Source organism: Schistocerca nitens, chromosome 2, assembly GCF_023898315.1.
Source record: "Schistocerca nitens isolate TAMUIC-IGC-003100 chromosome 2, iqSchNite1.1, whole genome shotgun sequence".
NCBI lineage: Eukaryota > Metazoa > Arthropoda > Insecta > Orthoptera > Acrididae > Schistocerca > Schistocerca nitens.
Window position 1 is genome coordinate 99,008,114 of NC_064615.1, and position 19,824 is coordinate 99,027,937.

At 45.0% G+C, this 19,824-nt stretch overlaps 1 pseudogene; it reads right to left on the minus strand.

The window, feature by feature from the left end:
• Nucleotides 1–2,086: 2,086 nt before the first annotated feature.
• LOC126237592 (5S ribosomal RNA) lies at nucleotides 2,087–2,204 on the minus strand (annotated as a pseudogene).
• Between the last annotated feature and the right edge of the window lie 17,620 nt (nucleotides 2,205–19,824).

Consider the following 19,824-nt stretch of genomic DNA (forward strand, 5'->3'; position numbering starts at 1 on the left):
GCCTACTGAAGCACGGATGGCAGATACACTACACCGATTATCTGTTCGTTGGGGCGCTGCCCTCTGGGCAGGTGATGTACGTGAGGTAGCTGTATTTCTCTGTATACATAGTGGACGTAATATGCCGTCTGCAAACTCCTGGGGCTGAAATAAGTAACACAGAACACCTGTCAGGGTTTCTGTTTGCTCACTAGCCAGGAACAGAAATTCGACTCAAGTATTCTTCCGTAAAGAAGCACTTCAGCTTATGTCAGACCCCACAGAGTTAAGGAATCGTCACTAAAGTACACAGAATACCAATTCTATTCACAGAGAAACGACTTCACATACTCATTGTGGCAAAAGCAACACTTCTCTAAATCTAACCACCAGATTCTCCACTACGGCTGTCGCCGGCAAAGTTTCTAAGTCAATCCGTTAAGGAAGTGTCTTCGATCGATCCCCACCGAAAAATGTATCTCCATGCCATACACTTGCTCCTTCCTAGACAAACGGTATCTGTGTTTGCACTCAGGCGAGGAATTCCGACAGATGTTCAAAAACATTACTTCCCACCGTATGGGCTATGAGTCTGTCAGCCAATCGCCTGAACTCATTCTTTCCAGAAGATTAGCACTCCACCAATCAATTACGCATTTCAGCTATTCAGTAGGAAGCGTGCCCTGGCGCTTCCCGTGAGAAGCTTCCTCGGTCGTCAGTTCGCAGCCATTGTTTGTACCCCCACACATTCCTTTACGCTAAAAAAGGATGTCTTTTCGGCTTGTTCCGCCACCGACACTATTCTGCCGGATATACTATCCAGAAATATTTTTTCAGTCCACCAGACAGTAACCTTCTGCTCACCTGATCGCACTCTCGCCTTCAGTATTGTAAACCACCGCCTCCTCGCAATACTCTGTCTCAGGACAGTAAATATCCGCCCCTGCAGAACACAACAACTTTCTTCCCAGCCCCCCTTTAGCTTCTCAGGGAAACGTTGCCCACATCGATCTTTCTGTCAGGGCTCGGCTGTAACTGACTCCCAGACATGCAGTACTACAGAATTGTTAGTACGTGGTGCTAGCCATTACCAGCCAACGAAATGTTTTATTATCCAATTGAGCATTGTAAAAGGTAATCTAATAGTGACATAATTGAAAAGAATATACAGAATATTACACGTATTTCAGCAAAATCTTGGCGCCTTAGCTGTGTATCACCAGTATCTGCGCGTTGAATTGTTGGCGCTGTTGGAGAATATTATCCTTGCAGAAATGCGATGACTGTGACCCACCGCATTTTATACGAATTGTGCGACTGTACCTCATCAAAACGTCTCACGGCGATGGAATAGTCGAGGAGGTCCTGTAGCATGGCATCCTAATTCACTGGACCTGAATCCGTTGGATTTCTGGCTATAATGTCACTGTATTGCCCCAACCCATCGACAATCTGCAGACGTTACAGGAGCATGTTATGAGTCTGGTTGGAATCCGCTGTATTTGAGCAGAGTGCATGATTTCTCACGAAGATTGGGCCGAAGGCTGTGTCGAGATGCATGGTGATCACATGTATAAATCCCCGTAGTGCCTACTTCCATGTAACAGAGAGATAGGAGTGGGAGAACAGATTGGCCCCATAATCAGCAGGTATTAATCTGTGGATGCATCATTATAGGAACTTTTCTTCTAGTTCTGACCTCCTACCATTTACAAAAATATGCGATACTTCTTTTAACCACCATATATAGATGGTGACTTATGTATACGTGTATGTTTGTATGAAAAAGAATGGTTTCCCAGACAATAACAGAAATCTTGCATTTCAGTTTCTTATAAAGAATTCTGAAGGGTTGTTTCATTTCTAAAGGTTTCCTAAATTTTCTACAGCGGGCCATACGAGTGAATCACTCCGTGTTCAGGCCACGAGTGGCCTACCGGGAGCATCCGACCGCCGTGTCATCCTCAGGGGAGGATGCGGATAGGAAGGTGGTGGGGTCAGCACACCGCTCTTCCGGTCGTTATCAGGGTATTCTTGACCGAAGCCGCTACTATTCGGTCGAGAAGCTCCTCAATTGGCATCACGAGGCTGAGTGCACCCCGAAAAATGGCAACAGCGCATGGCGGCCTGGATGGTCACCCATCCAAGTGCCGACCACGCCCGACAGCGCTTAACTTCGGTGATCTCACGGGAACCGGTGAATCCACTGCGGCAAGGCCATTGCCTGCGCCATACGAGTGAGCTTTGAGCCGGTTATAATCTGGTCTCGCGAGTGGAATGCAGTGGATCCGTTGACATTGATATCGGTCGTTTTTGATATATGTATGTGCCACCCCACCCATAAGTGTCTCATGCTGACAGTATTTTTGTCCAGATACGAAGCAGTCTGCGTATCAAGTATGGCTGAAGTTGGTCCACGTCTTCCGAAGTTTTTTAAAAATATAGACATGTATGTTCACTTAAATCTACCCTCAATGCAGAGCTACGCACCACATATTATGCTTTACTTCCATCAGAATTTGTCTTCACCAATGAACAACAAATCAACCTAGAATCCTTTTATAGGAAATGTGACGTTATTTTACAAAAATAAGTGTAGGGAAATGGTTTCCTACAATGTCAGCAGCGTATATGTGGTCGCTCAAAGTTTTCCATTTTCCATAATTACCAAACTGTTATATGGTGGATATTCCGTGTCTTTAAACTTTGAATCATCTTCTTTTAAGACGCCATTCCAACAAAGAATTGTGCCAACGATTCGTATGTTCATCTAATTGATATGCATGCGTGTGTACAAAATATTGTAAGCCCATGGAATTTTTCATACAAAAGGTATACGTTCACCGCAGTAACCTCAAGTTGTTTTCCTCTCTAGACAGCCCAAATGTTAACCCGTGAGATAAGCAATACCCCTTCCTGGAGAACCTACACCTCTAACAGCATTCAAGATATTTCGCGAAATATTGCTCTGGGTACGAACCAATTTACCGCAAATTAAGCGATAACGTCTTTTCCGCCGTCATAAATTATGCTTCGTCTGCTGTGAAATTAGAAGGGGGTACATCGATTTTATCAATATTTGCTTCGGCTGGACGGCTACTCGAGAGGAAGTTATGAATTTTGAAGTACTCATAGTATGCCTTAGCGAAAAATTTCCCTGAAATCATGCGCACTGCGATGGTTAAAATAACGATGATGATGGTGAAGAAAAGTAGTATTTTGTTCGAAATCATTAGTACTTCAATGACTATTGTCTCGGTTTCCACTTCGTTCGGCATGGCAGTCGCATTGTATTTATGGCAAGACTACGTCGTGTCAGCCAGCTGTCTGACTCAGACAGGCGCCAGGAAAAATATTCTCTCTTCGTAAGCAAATCTTTTTAGTCCTTTTTCCTTTGTGGAAGCAATATTCAAAGTGCGGTGAAAAATTAACCTAAATATTGTAATTTCGTGTGATGTTTGATCTGATTCACGCAATTTCTTCGTAACTGTGTTGGTAAACATGTATGAATAGTATCAGCCATATCGGATGTTTAGTCTGATGTCAGCTGTCAAAAGCACTGAAAGTGTTTTGGTAGTAGCAACGATTCATTAGTTTGTATAAAAACAGATTACGGAATTTGTATAAAATTTTTCTATGAGAACTGCGCGAAGGGCATTTAAGTTTTAGAATGTTAACTATTGCTATAAGCGTTTCGAAGAAGGCCTGAAGACGTTGAGAATAACGAACGCCTTGGAGCATCGCCAGTAGATGAATCTTGGAAGAAACGAAAGATAGGATTACGAACTATGGCCTAATCACTATAAGAGAAGATCACTATCAGAGAAGACGCCGATAGTGTTAGCATATCAAATGCGTCAAAGAATGAATTTTTTTCTGGTGTTTTGGGTATGAAACGCGCCAGTAAACTTTATCCCAAAATTGTTCGAATAAAAACAGAGGCGATCGCAAGTTGCTCAGAATATAACGTCAAAACTAAGGATCGATGGTTCCAAAGGATACGTTCTGGATATCCAAGACCGAAAAAGTGGGATAAGTGCAATCAAACTAGAAGATAATGCTCACAATATTCTTAGAATTTAACGGCATAATGCGCCAAAAGGTCTTGCCACAAGGTTGAACGATCAGCATAAGAAAATTGTAGCGAAATGCAGGAAGATCTGCAGCTGATAGGCACTTGGTGCAGGGAGTGGCAACTGTCCCTTATCATAGACAAATGTAATGTATTGCGAATACATAGAAAGAAGGATCCTTTATTGTATGATTATATGATAGCGGAACAAACACTGGTAGCAGTTACTTCTGTAAAATATCTGGGAGTATGCGTGCGGAAAGATTTGACGTGGAATGATCATATAAAGTTAATTGTTGGTAAGGCGGGTACCAGGTTGAGATTCATTGGGAGAGTGCTTAGAAAATGTAGTCCAACAACAAAGGAGGTGGCTTACAAAACACTCGTTCGACCTATACTTGAGTATTGCTCATCAGTTTGGGATCCGTACCAGATCGGGTTGACGGAGGAGATAGAGAAGATCCAAAGAAGAGTGGCGCGTTTCGTCACAGGGTTATTTGGTAACCGTGATAGCGTTACGGAGATGTTTAATAAACTCAAGTGGCAGACTCTGCAAGAGAGGCGCTCTGCATCGCGGCGTAGCTTGCTCGCCAGGTTTCGAGAGGGTGCGTTTCTGGATGAGGTATCGAATATATTGCTTCCCCCTACTTATACCTCCCGAGGAGATCACGAATGTAAAATTAGAGAGATTAGAGCGCGCACGGAGGCTTTCAGACAGTCGTTCTTCCCGCGAACCATACGCGACTGGAACAGGAAAGGGAGGTAATGACAGTGGCACGTAAAGTGCCCTCCGCCACACCCCGTTGGGTGGCTTGCGGAGTATAAATGTAGATGTAGATGCAGAAGTAGTACTTTAAGTTAAACGCCGTTTGCACAGGCAACTCGAAAAACTAACGCCGAGATTAGTAACGAAACACTGAATGATTTTTGCACCACGATAATAGACGCGCTCACACTGTGTTACTTGTTAGCGTTTTTTTGACAAAGAACAATTCTTTGATGATGGTGAAGCTTACACATTCGCCAGATGTGACCACATTTGACGTTTTTCTCCACCCCCCCCCCCCAAAAAAAAAGGAAAACTTTTAAGGTCCGTCGTTTAAAAGCATAGGATACGTACCTGATAGGGTTGATAGAAGAGATAGAGAAGATCCAACGGAGAGCAGCGCGCTTCGTTACAGGATCATTTAGTAATCGCGAAAGCGTTACGGAGATGATAGATAAACTCCAGTGGAAGACTCTGCAGGAGAGACGCTCAGTAGCTCGGTATGGGCTTTTGTTTAAGTTTCGAGAACATACCTTCACCGAAGAGTCAAGCAGTATATTGCTCCCTCCTACGTATATCTCGCGAAGAGACCATGAGGATAAAATCAGATATATTAGAGCCCACACAGAGGCATTCCGACAATCTTTCTTTCCACGAACAATACGAGACTGCAATAGAAGGGAGGACCCATAGAGGTACTCAAGGTACCCTCCGTCACACACAGTCAGGTGGCTTGCGGAGTATGGATGTAGATGTAGATGTAGATGTAGATGTAGATGTAGATGTAGATACTATAAACCGCAATCGTGATTGTCGGAAACGTGATGGTGCGCATTTCTCCACCTTACACGAGGCATCACAACAACGTTTGACCAGGCAACGCCGTTCAACTGCTGTTTGTGTATGAGAAATCGGTTGGAAACTTTCCTCATGTCAGCACGTTGTAGGTGTCGCCACCGGCGCCATCATTGTGTCAATGCTGTGAAAAGCTAATAATTTGCATATCAGAGCATCTTCTTCTTGTCGGTTAAATTTCGCGACTGTAGCAAGTCATCTTCGTGGTGTAGCAATTTTAATGTCGAGTAGTGTATTTAAACTGACAACTCTACGCAAACGCAGCTGCTCTGGGTCGCAAATTGGAGGCCGTGGGCCACTGCGTTCTCTGTGGTGAGAGGTAATGCCTGAAATGTGGTATTCTCGGCACACTCTTGACGCTGCGGGTCTAGGAGTATTGAAATCTCTAGCGATTTCCGAAATGGAATGCCCAATAGATCAAGCTCCATCTACCATTCCACGTTCAAAGTCAGTTAATTCCGGTCGTGCGGCCATAATCACGTCGGAAATCTTTTCACATGAATCACCTGAGCAAATGACAGCCCCATCAATGCACTGCCAGTGTATATATTGTGTACGCAGTAGTACCGCCAACTGTATAAATACACATCGCTACCCCATGGCTTTCGATACTTCGGTGTAAAACAAATGTTGAATAATATACAGTAGTTTGATTTAGGATGGTTTCACAGCCACTACCCGATCGTTGAACATGGTAATTACAGCTTATATATTTATTGTATTTATTTCGATTGCAATTTCGAGCAGTGCTCCTAATTTTTCAGCGAATTTCAGAAATGAAATGTGGACACAAGCGTAAATATAGGCACTACTATAAATTTCAACAAGCCAGGTGATCATTGTATGCAAAACCACCCCTTCCTTCCGCCTCGTCGACTTCTATGTCACCATCTATGGCCGTCCTATAGCCCTCACCCCACCCTTAAGTACCTTGGAGTCACCCTAGACCGTCGCCTCTCTTGGACCCCCATCTCCAGACAATCCACGCCAAGGCACGCTCCCGACTCTTGTCTCCTCAAGCTCCTTTCTGGCCGTACGTGGGGTCTAGACCCCTCCACCATCCTCCACACCTATAAGTCCCTCATCCGCCCTATCCTCTGCTACGCCCACCCTGCCTGGATCTGCGCTCCTCCTATCTTTTACAAATCCCTTCAAATCCTTGAACGCCATGCTCTTCGCCTCGCCTATCGCATCTGTCTCCCGTCCCCCACGCGCACCCTGTACGACCTTATTCCGCTCCCCCACCTCTTCCTCGAACGGATACGGATCCTCTACACCTCCCGTAAACTAGATCACCCACACCTGCTTGTCTCTTACATCCTCTCCTACCTCTGTCCATTGCTGCACCTGTATTTCCACGTACCACCTGCTCTCCATCTCTCCACTCTCCTTACCCTCTCCCAAGGTGGCTTCCGCCAGCTCCCCCCTCCCTGATGATGCCCTCCTCCCCTCCATCTACCCATCATATCAACTTTCATCCTCCCCTCCCACTTCCTGTGTTTTTTCATCAGGGCACCCTCTCTCCCTTCTCTCTCCCTTCCCTCCCTCCTCCCTTCCTCCCCCCTCCTCCCCCGGGCTTCCCCTACCCCCCATACCTTCATTCCTCCCCCCCCATCTCCCCTGCCATTGGCATCCCTGCTCTCCCCTCTCCCTCCCCCACCACCTTCTTCCCCTCTTGGCATGTCCCCAGACTCGCACACGTTAAGTGGACATTCGCGCGCCGGAGATCATCGCCATCGGTTTAGTGTATGTGCCATCGTGTTTGTGATTCAGTGTTTTTCGCCGCCCACGCTCCTTCGTTCGCCCGTGTCGTCTAAATCATCAGTGTTTGTGCACAGTACCGACAGTTTTCTTGTTTTTCGTCGAGTGTGAACGGCTTCATGTATTTTTAATTATTGTATATACTGATTTTTAATCACCATTATGTTACTTTTCTGTCTTCATTGATTTTCCCCTTTATTGTACTGCTTTTGGCTGAAGAGCGGATTAAAATTTTTCCGCTGCCAGCCCACCTTGTATGAGGTGCAAAATGAAAATAAAAAAAAAAAATTTCAACAAGCGTAAGCCATGTCCAACGAGCACATTAAACAGATGTACACGAAACTGCGTTGAACTCACGAAGATTTTGTCATGGTTTTGTCTATATCTGTTTAAATCGAGACTGAAGTCTCACATTATTAAGTCGACATAACTTAGCGTGCTCCTATAAATGTCCTAAAACTATAAACGACGTGCAGCAACTACAAGAGCGTTTTAATGTTGAATAGATATCTGAAAACGGATTTACGAATGTGGAATAAGGCGAGGTTGGTGAGTTTAATCGCCGCCTCAGAGGTAAAGGAGTCACGGAAATAGGATTTTGAGATTGTTGGGATACTTTTAGCGAGCCGCCCTCCCGGTTTGCAGTAGCAAAAGCCAAACAGCAGCCGGCGGGAGGGAGGGGGCGAAGGAGGTATAATTCAGTGGAATTGCCAGGCGCTCTCCACGGGGGCACATCTGCTAAGTCGGAACAAACTTGTCGGCGAGGCGGCCGAGGCGGCCTCGCCCCGTCTTAGCGCCGAGTTGCTCCAAGTAAGCGCTCTCGTAACTCGCGCTATAAATTCCGAGGGGCGGACGCACAAAAGGAGGTCCCTTCTTCTGGCGCGCCGCCTTGACACGCAAACTGTCTCCAGGCTCGCTGGAGACGCCGCGCCGGCAACAGACGGCCAGGTTTCCGGCAGGACGCGCCCGCGACTGCTGCGCCGGCGGCGCAGTGCTCTGGTACCGAGATTGCGACCAGCTGCCAATCCGGCGGCACACTGCGACTGCACCCAGTGCCAAGACAGACAATCTTAACATTGGGGCAACCACAGCTAAAATAGTTGTACAGAACTGATAGACTATTCATACAGTACAACAAGTGTCTAAAGTTGTTAAAGCTATTGGAATATGAAACTGAATGCAAAGTGCTGTGTCGTCCGAACAAGATGAGGGTAAAGATATCGACTTCGCCTCAGCCAGTTGCCGGCCGAGTACAATCCGCCGATGACGGGACGACAACGGACGGAAGCCTACTCGGAAGATAGAAGAGCAGCTCTCACCGACTTGGTTACAAACATCGTCCAGTGTTATCTAGACTGGGAACGTCGTATAGTGAACTCTTACAAGTGAGCAGACAGTTGTTAGAAATTGCATTTGTTATAAACTGCGAAGTTTACCTACGACTATTTGCAGTTAGCCATTGACGGCCTTTTTTGTGTTGTATTACATGCGGTGATGCAGACTTCTTTGTTCTACAAATCAGAAAGACAAGTAAACCTTTCAACTCATTTGTGTGACTTTGTTACTAATCTGTTGGAGAGTTGTGGAACCTTCATTCAGCTATCTTGTTACCTGACTGTAGGACATAGCTGAACAGTAGTTGCAGGGAGAAATTGCCTTAGCGGTGTACTGCACCAGAAGCCGTTTATCTATCGAACTCGGCCTACCGTAATAACAGTGGCAGATCGGCCTCCACAGCAGTAGCGATGAGGCCTTTACAAAACTGGCTATGAGGGCTTACAAAAAAAATCCAATAGTCCGCTCTACTTGTATTTACTGAAGTCGGTTAAAGACCCGCAACACTGGTTTCGCAACATTTAACTTGTATCTTGCGGTGTACGAGGAGTGTTTTTTTTTATTTATTTTTTTACGTAAGGTCCGTCTGAATATAAGTACCCAACGAAAGGTTATTTCAAAAAAGGAAATTTATTTTGAGAAAGTACATAGTTCACTCTATTTTTCGATATAGTTGCCAAGTTTGATGGAAGATGTATATAGCTCTACCAATTTTAAAATATCCTCTTCATAAAAACTTGCCGCATGCTCCGATAACCAAGAGTGTACTGCCATTTTCACATCGCCGTCATCATTGTGTTGTTTGAGGTGGAATAGCAGATAGTAATCGCTCGGTGCAAGATCAGGACTGTAGGGTGGGTGGTCTAAATCTTCCCAGCCAAAACTGTCCAATAAATGGCGGATCTGGCCTGCAGTATGAGGTCTTGCATTGTCTTGGAGAAGGACAATTCCCTTTGTCACAATGCCGCGTCTTTTGATTTTAATCTCGCTCTGTGTAGATTTCTCAGGATTTGGCAGTATGCTTCTGCATTGAAAGTGGTTCCTCGTTGCGTGAAGTCGACCAAAAAAACACTGTGCCTATCCCAAAACACCGACGCTGTGATTTTGCGCTGGGACTGAGTCTGTTTGGATTTCACCTTTACAGGCGAGTGTGTGTGTGTGTGTGTGTGTGTGTGTGTGTCTATTCCATGCTCTGTTCCTTCGATTCGGGCGTGATGTTTCTTCTCCAGTTACGATCTGACTCAAGAAGCCGTCACCTTCTTCGTGATAACGAGTCAAGAACTTCATCGCACACTCACACCTTTGGTTATTGTGGTCATCTGTTAGGAGTTTTGGGACCCAACGGGAGCACAGTTTCCTAAACTTTAGGCTTACAGAAACACTGTCGTAAAGCACTGATCTCGACACATCAGGAAATTCGTTTGACTGACCTGTTCCCGGCTGGATTGGCCGAGCGGTTGTAGGCGCTACATTCTGGAACTTCGCGACCACTACGGTCGCAGGTTCGAATCCTGCCTCGGTCATGGATGTGTGTGATGTCCTTATGTTAGTTAGGTTTAAGTAGTTCTAAGTTCTAGGGGACTGATGACCTCAGAATTTAAGTCCCATAACGCTCAGAGCCATTTGAACCATTTGAGAGACCTGGTATTGTGAAGCGCTTGTTATCACGAATCATCGCTTAAAATGAAGCCACCAAATCGTCTGTAATCGAAGAAGGGCGAACGGAGCGGTCCTCATCGTGGACGTTGTCATGGCCATCTTTGAATTCTCCTACCCACTTTATGCACTTTGCTTCCACTCATAACACTGTCACCATACACTTCGCAAATCTGTCGATGGATTTCTGCAGCAGATAGGTTCCTTGCTGTCAAAAACCGTTTCACTGAGCGAAGGTCACACGCGGCGTGAGAGTTGATAGACTTAAACATTTTGAAAGCACAGAACAGAACCGTACAGGTTAGCTACCGAGCTGAAATGCAGCACAGTTGTTCCAGAGGCATGCCGGTACACGACGCATGCGCTGGTCGCGTTATGCGCGTGAACCACAGGTGTCTATAACAAAACGGACCTTATTAAAAAACACGTCTCGTATGTAAAAGTTATTTCATATCGTATAAGGCGTTGTCACAGAATGCCGCAGAGTAACAGTTGGCGTGGCTAGGCAAAATTACCAGTCCTTCTTAACTGACTAAAAACAATCATTGGTGATGAATGTCTAGTCTGTGTTAAAATCGCGAACTGTCACCGCTTTGTCGTTTAAAAAATGTTCCTGTCGGCCTGTGTCAAGCAACAACCAATGCCCCCCCCCCCCCCCCCCCATGAATGTTATCCAGTGAAGTATTGGATAACACGAACACACTGAAGGCGTTACTTCAGTTTCCTGAGTGTAGCACAGTACACTTCAGAGCTGATTGTTGCTCCATGTTGGAGGACATCAAATACAATGATCCCTTCAGAGTCCCATAAGATCGTCACCATGACTGTACCGGCTGAGGTCCGCAGCTCGTGGTCTCGCGGCCGCGTTCTCGCTTCCCCAACACGGGGTCCCGGGTTCGATTCCCGGCGGGGTCAGGGATTTTCTCCTGCCTAGAGATGACTGGGTGTTTGTGTTATCCTCATCATTTCATCATCATTCATGAAAGTGGCGAGACTGGGCTGAGCAAAGGTTGGGAATTTGTACGGGCGCTGATAACTGCGCAGTTGAGCGCCCCACAAACCAAACATCATCATCATCATCATCATCATCATCATGTACCGGCTGAGAGTGCGGCTTTCAACTTTTTCTCCGGAGGAGAGGTGATGTGGAGCCACTTCATGGATTGCCGTTTTGTTTCCGGTTCGAGGTGGTAAACTTATGTTCCACCGCAAGTCACGATGTTGCACGAAAAGCTTACCACGATCAGCGTCGTAACGGGCAAGCAATTCCGCACGGTTGGTCTTCTGTTAGGTGCCGAGGAATCCAACGGGCACACACCTTCGAGTACCCAAACCGCTGGACGAGTGTGGGGGGACTACCAACAGAGACGTCCAGGTGAGCAGCGAGGTGTACGCCTGTGATCCGTGGATCACCTCGAATGGGAGTATCGTAAGGTTCCACCACTTCAGCAGTCACAGCTGTATTGCGGCCGGCCGACAAGCTGGAGATCGAACACGTTTGCACGTCCTTGTTGCGATGATTGACAGATGTCTCGCCCAACGACCCACAGGGCTTGTGTTCACTGTTAGGTCTCCTGTGAGTATCTGCGGTAAATGTAATTCCAAAATTTCTCACACCTCCTGTAATCTGAAGCGATATAAACAATAATTATTAACAGAGAAAAAATTCTTCATTGGCCATTGCCAGCGTTTTCAAACATTAGTTGTTAAATGTGTAACTGCAAAAAATTATCTGTTCCCTGTAGAAGTATATTTGAAGTAACTCTAGAAGTGTAACTTATCTGTACACATATCACGTTGTTTGATAAATAGGCAGCCAACGTAAGCGAATTGGACAGCCATCTTGTTTTTAGTTCGGTTCATTGATTAGTTTGGAGTGGAAAAGAAAATCAGTCCTCTACCCTATAACATGAAAAAGAGGGCTTTCCGGGACATTTGTTGAAGTTTCGAGAACATACCTTCACCGAGGAGTCAAGCAGTATATTGCTCCCTCCTACGTATATCTCGCGAAGAGACCATGAGGATAAAATCAGAGACATTAGAGCCCACACAGAGGCATACCGACAATCTTTCCTTTCACTAATAATACAAGACTGGAATAGAGGGAAGGACCGATAGAGGTACTCAAAGTACCCTCCGCCACACACCGTCAGGTGGCTTGCGGAATATGGATGTAGACATAGATGAATGTGTAGAGCATATGAAAGTGTAAAACTATATAATGACACATACTTTGTTAAATTTTAGGGCGCAAATTTAAAATCATTTGTAAACTATGCATCACAAAAAGTGTAAAAGATGTCAATGCTGGCATCTGACGATGGGCTCAGGTCCGAAACTAACAACTCTATAATAAAAACATTTAAACAAAACTCGTGGCCGGTTGTAGTATTTCCTACGGTGTAATTACTGAATGAACCAGTGTTGTGGGCACCTACACCATTTTTTATAAATCTGATAGTGAATCACGCTGCCGAAGAATAAATCCATGATTTTTGCCGAAATCTCGATTTCTTCTGTCCCTGTAAAAACGTCTGCATTTCTTTACTTTTCTCGGGTCGACAGAAGCGTCCGATCCCACGCGTTGGCTTTGACCCGTGACGTAAGGGTGTTGTCGTGTGTGACGTTGTGACGGCGCGGAGTTTGGTTTGAGTGTGGCTGTCTCCAGTTCTGTTTTATCTTATTTTATTTACTTATCTGATCTGTTCGTTCTATCTCGTGAGATTTTTTTTAAAATTTAAAAACACTTATTACTTATTTTAATTATCTGTTTCCTCCAATTTCTGTTTTAGTTTATTATATTTATCTTTCTGATCTGTTCGTCCTATCCCGTGAGATTTTTTTTTAAAAGACAAAAAAACACTAATCAGCTACTGAAGCATCTTTATCTTCTATGGGTTGCAGGCGTTACGACCCCTGGGGAGGTGGGTGGGTATTCATGCATGGCTGTCTTCACTTACACGTTGTAGCTACGCAAGGCGTCTAAATTTGTTTATATTTAGTTTGCCCCCCCACCCAAAACACCCTATTTCCCGCGCTTATCCCGTTAGGCTTCTTCTGGAAGGTGTGTGTGTTTGTTTTTGTTTCCGCCATATTTGTGACGTCATGGGTCAAAGCAGACGGGTGGGATCGGACGCTTCCGTATTTCCCTTTTCTCACAAGAGAACCTCCCCATCGCACCTCCCTGAGATTTAGTTGTAAGTTGGCACAGTGGATAGGCCTTAAAAAACTGAATACAGATCAATCGAGAAAACAGGAAGAAGTTGTGTGGAACTATGAAAAAAATTAGTAAAATATACGAACTGAGTAGTCCATGTGCAAGACATGCAACATCAAGGAGAACTTGAGCACAGGAGTGCCGTGGTCGCGTTGTTAGTGTGAGTAGCTGCGGAACGAGAGGTCTTTGGTTCAAGTCTTCCCTCGACTGAAAATTTTACTTTCTTTATTTTCGCAAAGTTATGATCTGTCCGTTCGTTCATTGACGTCTCTGTTCACTGTAATAAGTTTAGCGTCTGTGTTTTGCGACCGCACCGCAAAACCGTGCGATTAGTAGACGAAAGGACGTGCCTCTCCAATGGGAACCGAAAACATTTGATCGCAAGGTCGTAGGTCAACCGATTCCTCCACAGGAAAACACATCTGACGTATTCTAAACGACACTGGTGACGGCATGTGCGTCACATGACAGGAATATGCTGTCGACCCACCTAACTTGTACACTTAGCGAATGGGTAAAAAGATTCTTCTACCTTGCCCGATTTTAATCACTCCCAAAAAAGTGATGAAAATATAAGAGTTTGTCACATAAATTGAAAATAAAAAATTAAACTTTTCACTCGAGGGAAGACTTGAACCTAGGACTTCTTGTTCCGTAACTGCTGACGCTAACCACGGGACCACGGCGCTCCTTAACGCCCACTGTCCTTGATGATGCATATCTTCGCGTGGACTACTCAGTTTGTATATTTTACCAATTTTTTTCATAGTTCACACAACTTCTTCCTGTTGTCTCGATTGATCTGTGTTCAGTTTTTCAAGGCCTATCCACTGTGCCAACTTATAACTAAATCTGAGGGGGGTGCGATGGGGAGGTTCCCTTGTCAGAGGATGCTGTGCTACGGCTACAGGATATACTTCCTGGTTCATACCATTTCAATAATTATGGGGAAGTGCTTGAATATGAGGCCATAAAAGGCCACGATATCGAATGTGTAAAATGAAAAACACAGCTTCTTGAAAAAGTATAGAAAAATAGCTTTTGTGCTTCACAACAAGTTAAAACACAATGACATTCCCTTCTTTCATTTACACGCATTGCGCACTGAAGATCTCGGACGATATTAAACTTCAATATCTACTGGCCCCCTAACTTAAAACATTCACTTTGGGGTCCTCTACCACTTTTGTAATTTAGACATCAAAGTTTTTCCGTATCCTCTAGCAATACCTGCTAGATCGATGGATATAATAAGGTGATTGACCAAAACATTATGACAACCTGATAAGCAGTGTGTAAGGTCCACCTCTAAGACAATACAGCAGCGATTCTCAGTGGCTCTGATTGGTCAAGTTCTTACAACAGTTTCGGACGTATGCGGTACCAAATGTCTAAACACGTATTACAAAATTCCCCTAAATTACCGACTGGTGGTTTTTTGGTGCAGAGATAGCCCCCGATAGCGTGTAAACGTGCGATATCGCGTCCAGATCAGGTGAACTGGGCGCCCAAGACACGAATATGAGTTCATGCTGCTCAGACCATTCAGACGTGGAGAGTTCTTGTGCTGAAGACGCTATTGCCATTGGGGAAGACATCAAGCATAAAGGTATGCAGTTATCATAAATACCCATGGAAGCCGAGGCCAATGTACCCCTTGATATAATACTGTCCCCACCGGTCTGTATCAAATGGTGCAGTGCATCTTCCGAGAAGCCATTTTCCAGGATGATGGAAAATTCGAAAATGAGCTCTGCCTGATGTTCTAACAAACGTGATTCATCAGAGGAGGTAATGGTTTCTTCTGATTCACAATCCAGTCTAAAACATCAGGCACCCACTTAAATCGCAACTGATATATAGTTGTGTGTGAGTCTAGGGACTGATGACCTCAGCAGTTTGGTCACTTAGGAATTCACACACATTTGCAAATTTGCAACGCGTCTTCAGCAGCCACACACAAACCTTCCCAGATGACAGCAAAACACCTGGTTGTTTTCATGAGCAGCTCTGGCGGACGCTGCTACGACAAACGGTGCCCGATCCGTCCACAGGTGGCGCCTGCATCGCCACCACGAGGCATGACGAACACAGCACGACTTCATTCCACCGTGTCACGTGCCAGCAAGTAGGCCGTACGATACCTGTCCCGAAAATGAGAAGTCACTGCCCGCGACGGTCCTACTGCCATACCTATTAATACGTCTTTGCTCTGCAAACAAGCGACCAGCCACTAGCTACGAGCCTCAGTCTCTCCGATATTGGCCTCCGTGAACACTGGGTATAAGAATTTTGGTACCGGCCAGTGTTTATTGACCTTAATGATAGCGTTCAAGGACAGCCGTCCTCTTAGGATTGCGTCTACGCTTGTACTATTTAAACTCTGCAGAGATTGTGCTTTATACCGGACATGTTTGCTTCATGATGTTGTATCTTTTTCACAAACTCTACTGTTCAGTGTAAAATATCGATCCAAAGATCAGTTCATCATGTTCAAGCTATTTTGCATATGATTATGTCCACGGATACTAAAATACACTCTAGGGGAGACGCACAGGCGTGCTGTGAGCTGTGACGTCACAGTGAACCCTCTCGCCACGCCGCACTGCACTGAAGAATAGAGGCACACGGTGCACACACATTTAACTCATACGCAGGCGTGAATGTAATCGAGAGTGCCATGTTTTATGCACTATCATCATTATCATTATTATTATTATTATTATTTTTAAGCTTTATGTTAGACTGCTTTTTTCTGTAGTCTGTAAAATGCTGGTGCAGAGCCTCCAAAGGACGTCAACCTCTTTTCATCATCTCGGAGGGCATTGCATATTTTTTCGGAGGGAGCAGGCTAACCAACACTTAGTACACAGACACCTCTAGTGTAGAGAAACACCCTACATCGTCATTTTAAACTATTTGAACTCTCCTCTTTTCCTATTCCGGAAAGTTATGTTACGATATTTTTAATTTTTTTTGTTAGTTTTTGCCTTTATTTACTCTCAGTTGACTTTTAACCCTTGCATTTTTTGTTGATAGCTGTCATTATGATGAAAGTGCGGGTACTGACGAAACACGTTAGAGCAACGTCTTCCGTTCTTGGAAACTCCTCATTTATAATTCTTTAACCTTATAAAATCTTCTGGGCTAAGATCAATTAAATTTATGCTGAAATTCTGGAATTCTCTTTCCATTTTCAAATTGAGTTTCACAGAACTTTCAGTTGGCTTCATTAAAGATGATCTTGCTGGCCGCAGTGGCCGAGCGGTTGAGCGGTTCTAGTCGCTTTATTCCGGAACCGCACGACTCCAGGTTCGAATGCTGCCTCGGGCATGGATGTGTGTGCTGTCCTTAGGTTAGTTAGGTTTAAGTAGTTCTAAGTTCTAGGGGACTGGTGACCTCCGATGTTAAGTCCCATAGTGCTCAGAGCCATTTGAACCATTTTGAAAGATGATCTTGAAACCGTTTGGAGCCACTTAATTCCAGAAACGTCTAGGTCCTCAGTTAGTTTACGTTATGGATGGGCTAATTCGGAGTGTTTGTGTGTAACTTATAAGTAAAATATCCTCCCGTCATTTCTAACAGCTCAACATTTTCCTTCAGACATGGAGCATTTCCCGCTTCTTATTAGGTGTAATACTCAAAAATTTCTCCCACCACTGAAACGAGCTCCTCAGCTTCCTTGTCGCATCCACTTTCTTGCAAACAGTGTTTCTTGGTTCTCCGAAACTGATGGTTTTACAGTCGTATTTCGAGTTCCTGCCAATATAATAGCTCTTAAATTTTACCATTCTTTATCATTGCTGTAAGTACTGCCTGACACGATTTTTCTTCCATTTACAGCTCAAAATTAAAGACCTAATTGTTTGGGAAATGGTGGGAAGCAATGCGTGGCCAAAGAATCTCCCCAGTCCTCTTACTTCGGCAAAATTAGCTCTGAAGAATATCTTGACTGCTTCTTGGAGACGTGAGTACTTGTCAACTGTGGTTAGTAGAACAGACAATCGCATAACAAACCGCTGTTTTTCAATTAAAAACCCACTCTAGAAAATTCCTCAGCACAATCTTAACTACGGTGTAAATCTGTACTCAATCGACAGTCACTAATAAAAATTCCCACTGCCGTTAGCAGCCTTATTTTCGCTCGTAAATGCACTTACAACACAATACTTTATGACAATTGCTGGCTTCTGAGCGCTGGTTGGGTTCACTCTGACGTCAGCAGCGTGTCTTGCTACTGCGCATACACCTCGTGATCCCAGTGATTCCAGTATCCGTGAGAACATTCCCGGGCTTAAGTTCTTAATAATTTACTTTATGCTTCTTGAAATGAAGTGTCTGGTTTTGTATCCACACGTGAATCTCTTCTTGCGTAGTGAGCTGAACGCTGTGCCCGAATCATAGCGCATGCAATCTCTAGCCAGACCTGCCACTAATCGCACCTACCCTGCTTGACGCTAGATTAATAAACCCTCCTACAGTACGGTATAAAACAGGACATTTTTTACTTAATTTGATACATAACATACCATTGTAGATCAAATAATTGTAATCAACTAATGCACAATCTATAAATCATGACTTCCTTTGAATAAAATGTGGAGCAATAAACTTGACGATGGGTTAGTGAGAGCCGGCCGTTGTCGCCGAGCGGTTCTATGCGCTTCAGTCTGGAGCCGTGAGACCACTGCTGTCACAGGTTCGAATCCTGCCTCGGGTATGGATGTGTGTGACGTCCTTAGGTTAGTTAGGTTTAAGTAGTTATAAGTTCTAGGGGACTGATGACCTCAGATGTTAAGTCCCATAGTGGACAATCCTTCGACCTCTTGTGATGAGTCGTGGACGCCCAACGCATCGTCGCCTACGCTTGGTTTTACCGTCATTCAACCACTTTCCGCCCATAATCACGACGAACCTCGCCATTCCCGAGACGCTCGTTCACAGGTGGCGATCCATTACAGTCTGCCCACTGTCAGAGTACCACATGTCAACGGATTTCGTCATTTGCGGCCTGTTTCGGCCCTATGTACTTACAGCGTGACGTGTCAACGCCAGTGTGCTGCACGCAGTCTCGCAATGGTCTGTGGCCGTAGAGCACCGCCCATCAGTCTATAACAGTCGGGAGTGTCGTAATGAAATGCTCTTCTGCTGGTATCATCGCCGGCAGTGCAGTGCACTCCGTTCGCCGGCTGTGTCATTGTGTTTACAGGCGCCAACGCGGCTGGGCAGATGCTGGCGTGCCGTGATTGTTCTCGGCAGAGTAGAGTAGTGGCGGCGTCTCTATAATTAGCGGACAGCGGGCCTCCCCGCTTCTGGAGCGCTTCCAAATGACTCACTGATGAAGTTCAAACCGAGCTCCCGTGGGGCCGCGCCCGCATAGCACTCGACAAATTGGTAACCGTATTTCGTTCGGCGTGCCGCCGCGCATTCTGTTTCATTTGGAATGCCTACTCAAAGGTGACTGCGTCGCTCGAGTGATGGTATGGCGGCTTCTCCGTCCGCCATCGGTAACGAATTTCAGCGCACCTAAATGAGGTCAACAGACAGATTCTTGTGCGTTGTTACTTCCCATCGAAAGTAGACGCGGCGATTCGTCCAAATATAACGGCATATAAATTGGCTGTAAGTGACTTAATAAGGATTTCAATATTAATACACCAAAGTTTCGAGTAATAACCTCATGCATCACGATACACAGAAAATCCAAAAATGTTATTGCGAATTGAGAAGAATGACCCCTCCACCTGTTCGTAGCGTATTCACAGCGTACCGGAATATGTGGAACGCATAATCATGGTTCATAGTAAACTGAGGCAAAAAGCCGCATGAAAGTATTTATCGCTTTTTCCCGTATTCAGTACGCTAGCTGTTGAGGAACCAGGTAACATTACGGGAAGCGCAAAATTTAGCTCGGACGGACAATGATAGAAAACAAATTACAGCTCCCTTGATTTCCAATTTCTGTCGTTTTCCGTTATCATTCAACAATATCACGGTTGATATTTGTCTCCATCCTGTTCGATTACCTCAACAAAATACTAGGTCTACAACTTTGTTTCCACATTTTTCTCTCGAAGTTCGAGGCTTTATTGCGAAAAACTTACAAAAGAATTATGATTCATAGTATTGCCCATCGCTGGCCACTACATTCTCACATCGTCCGGATAGCACACGAATCCCGTG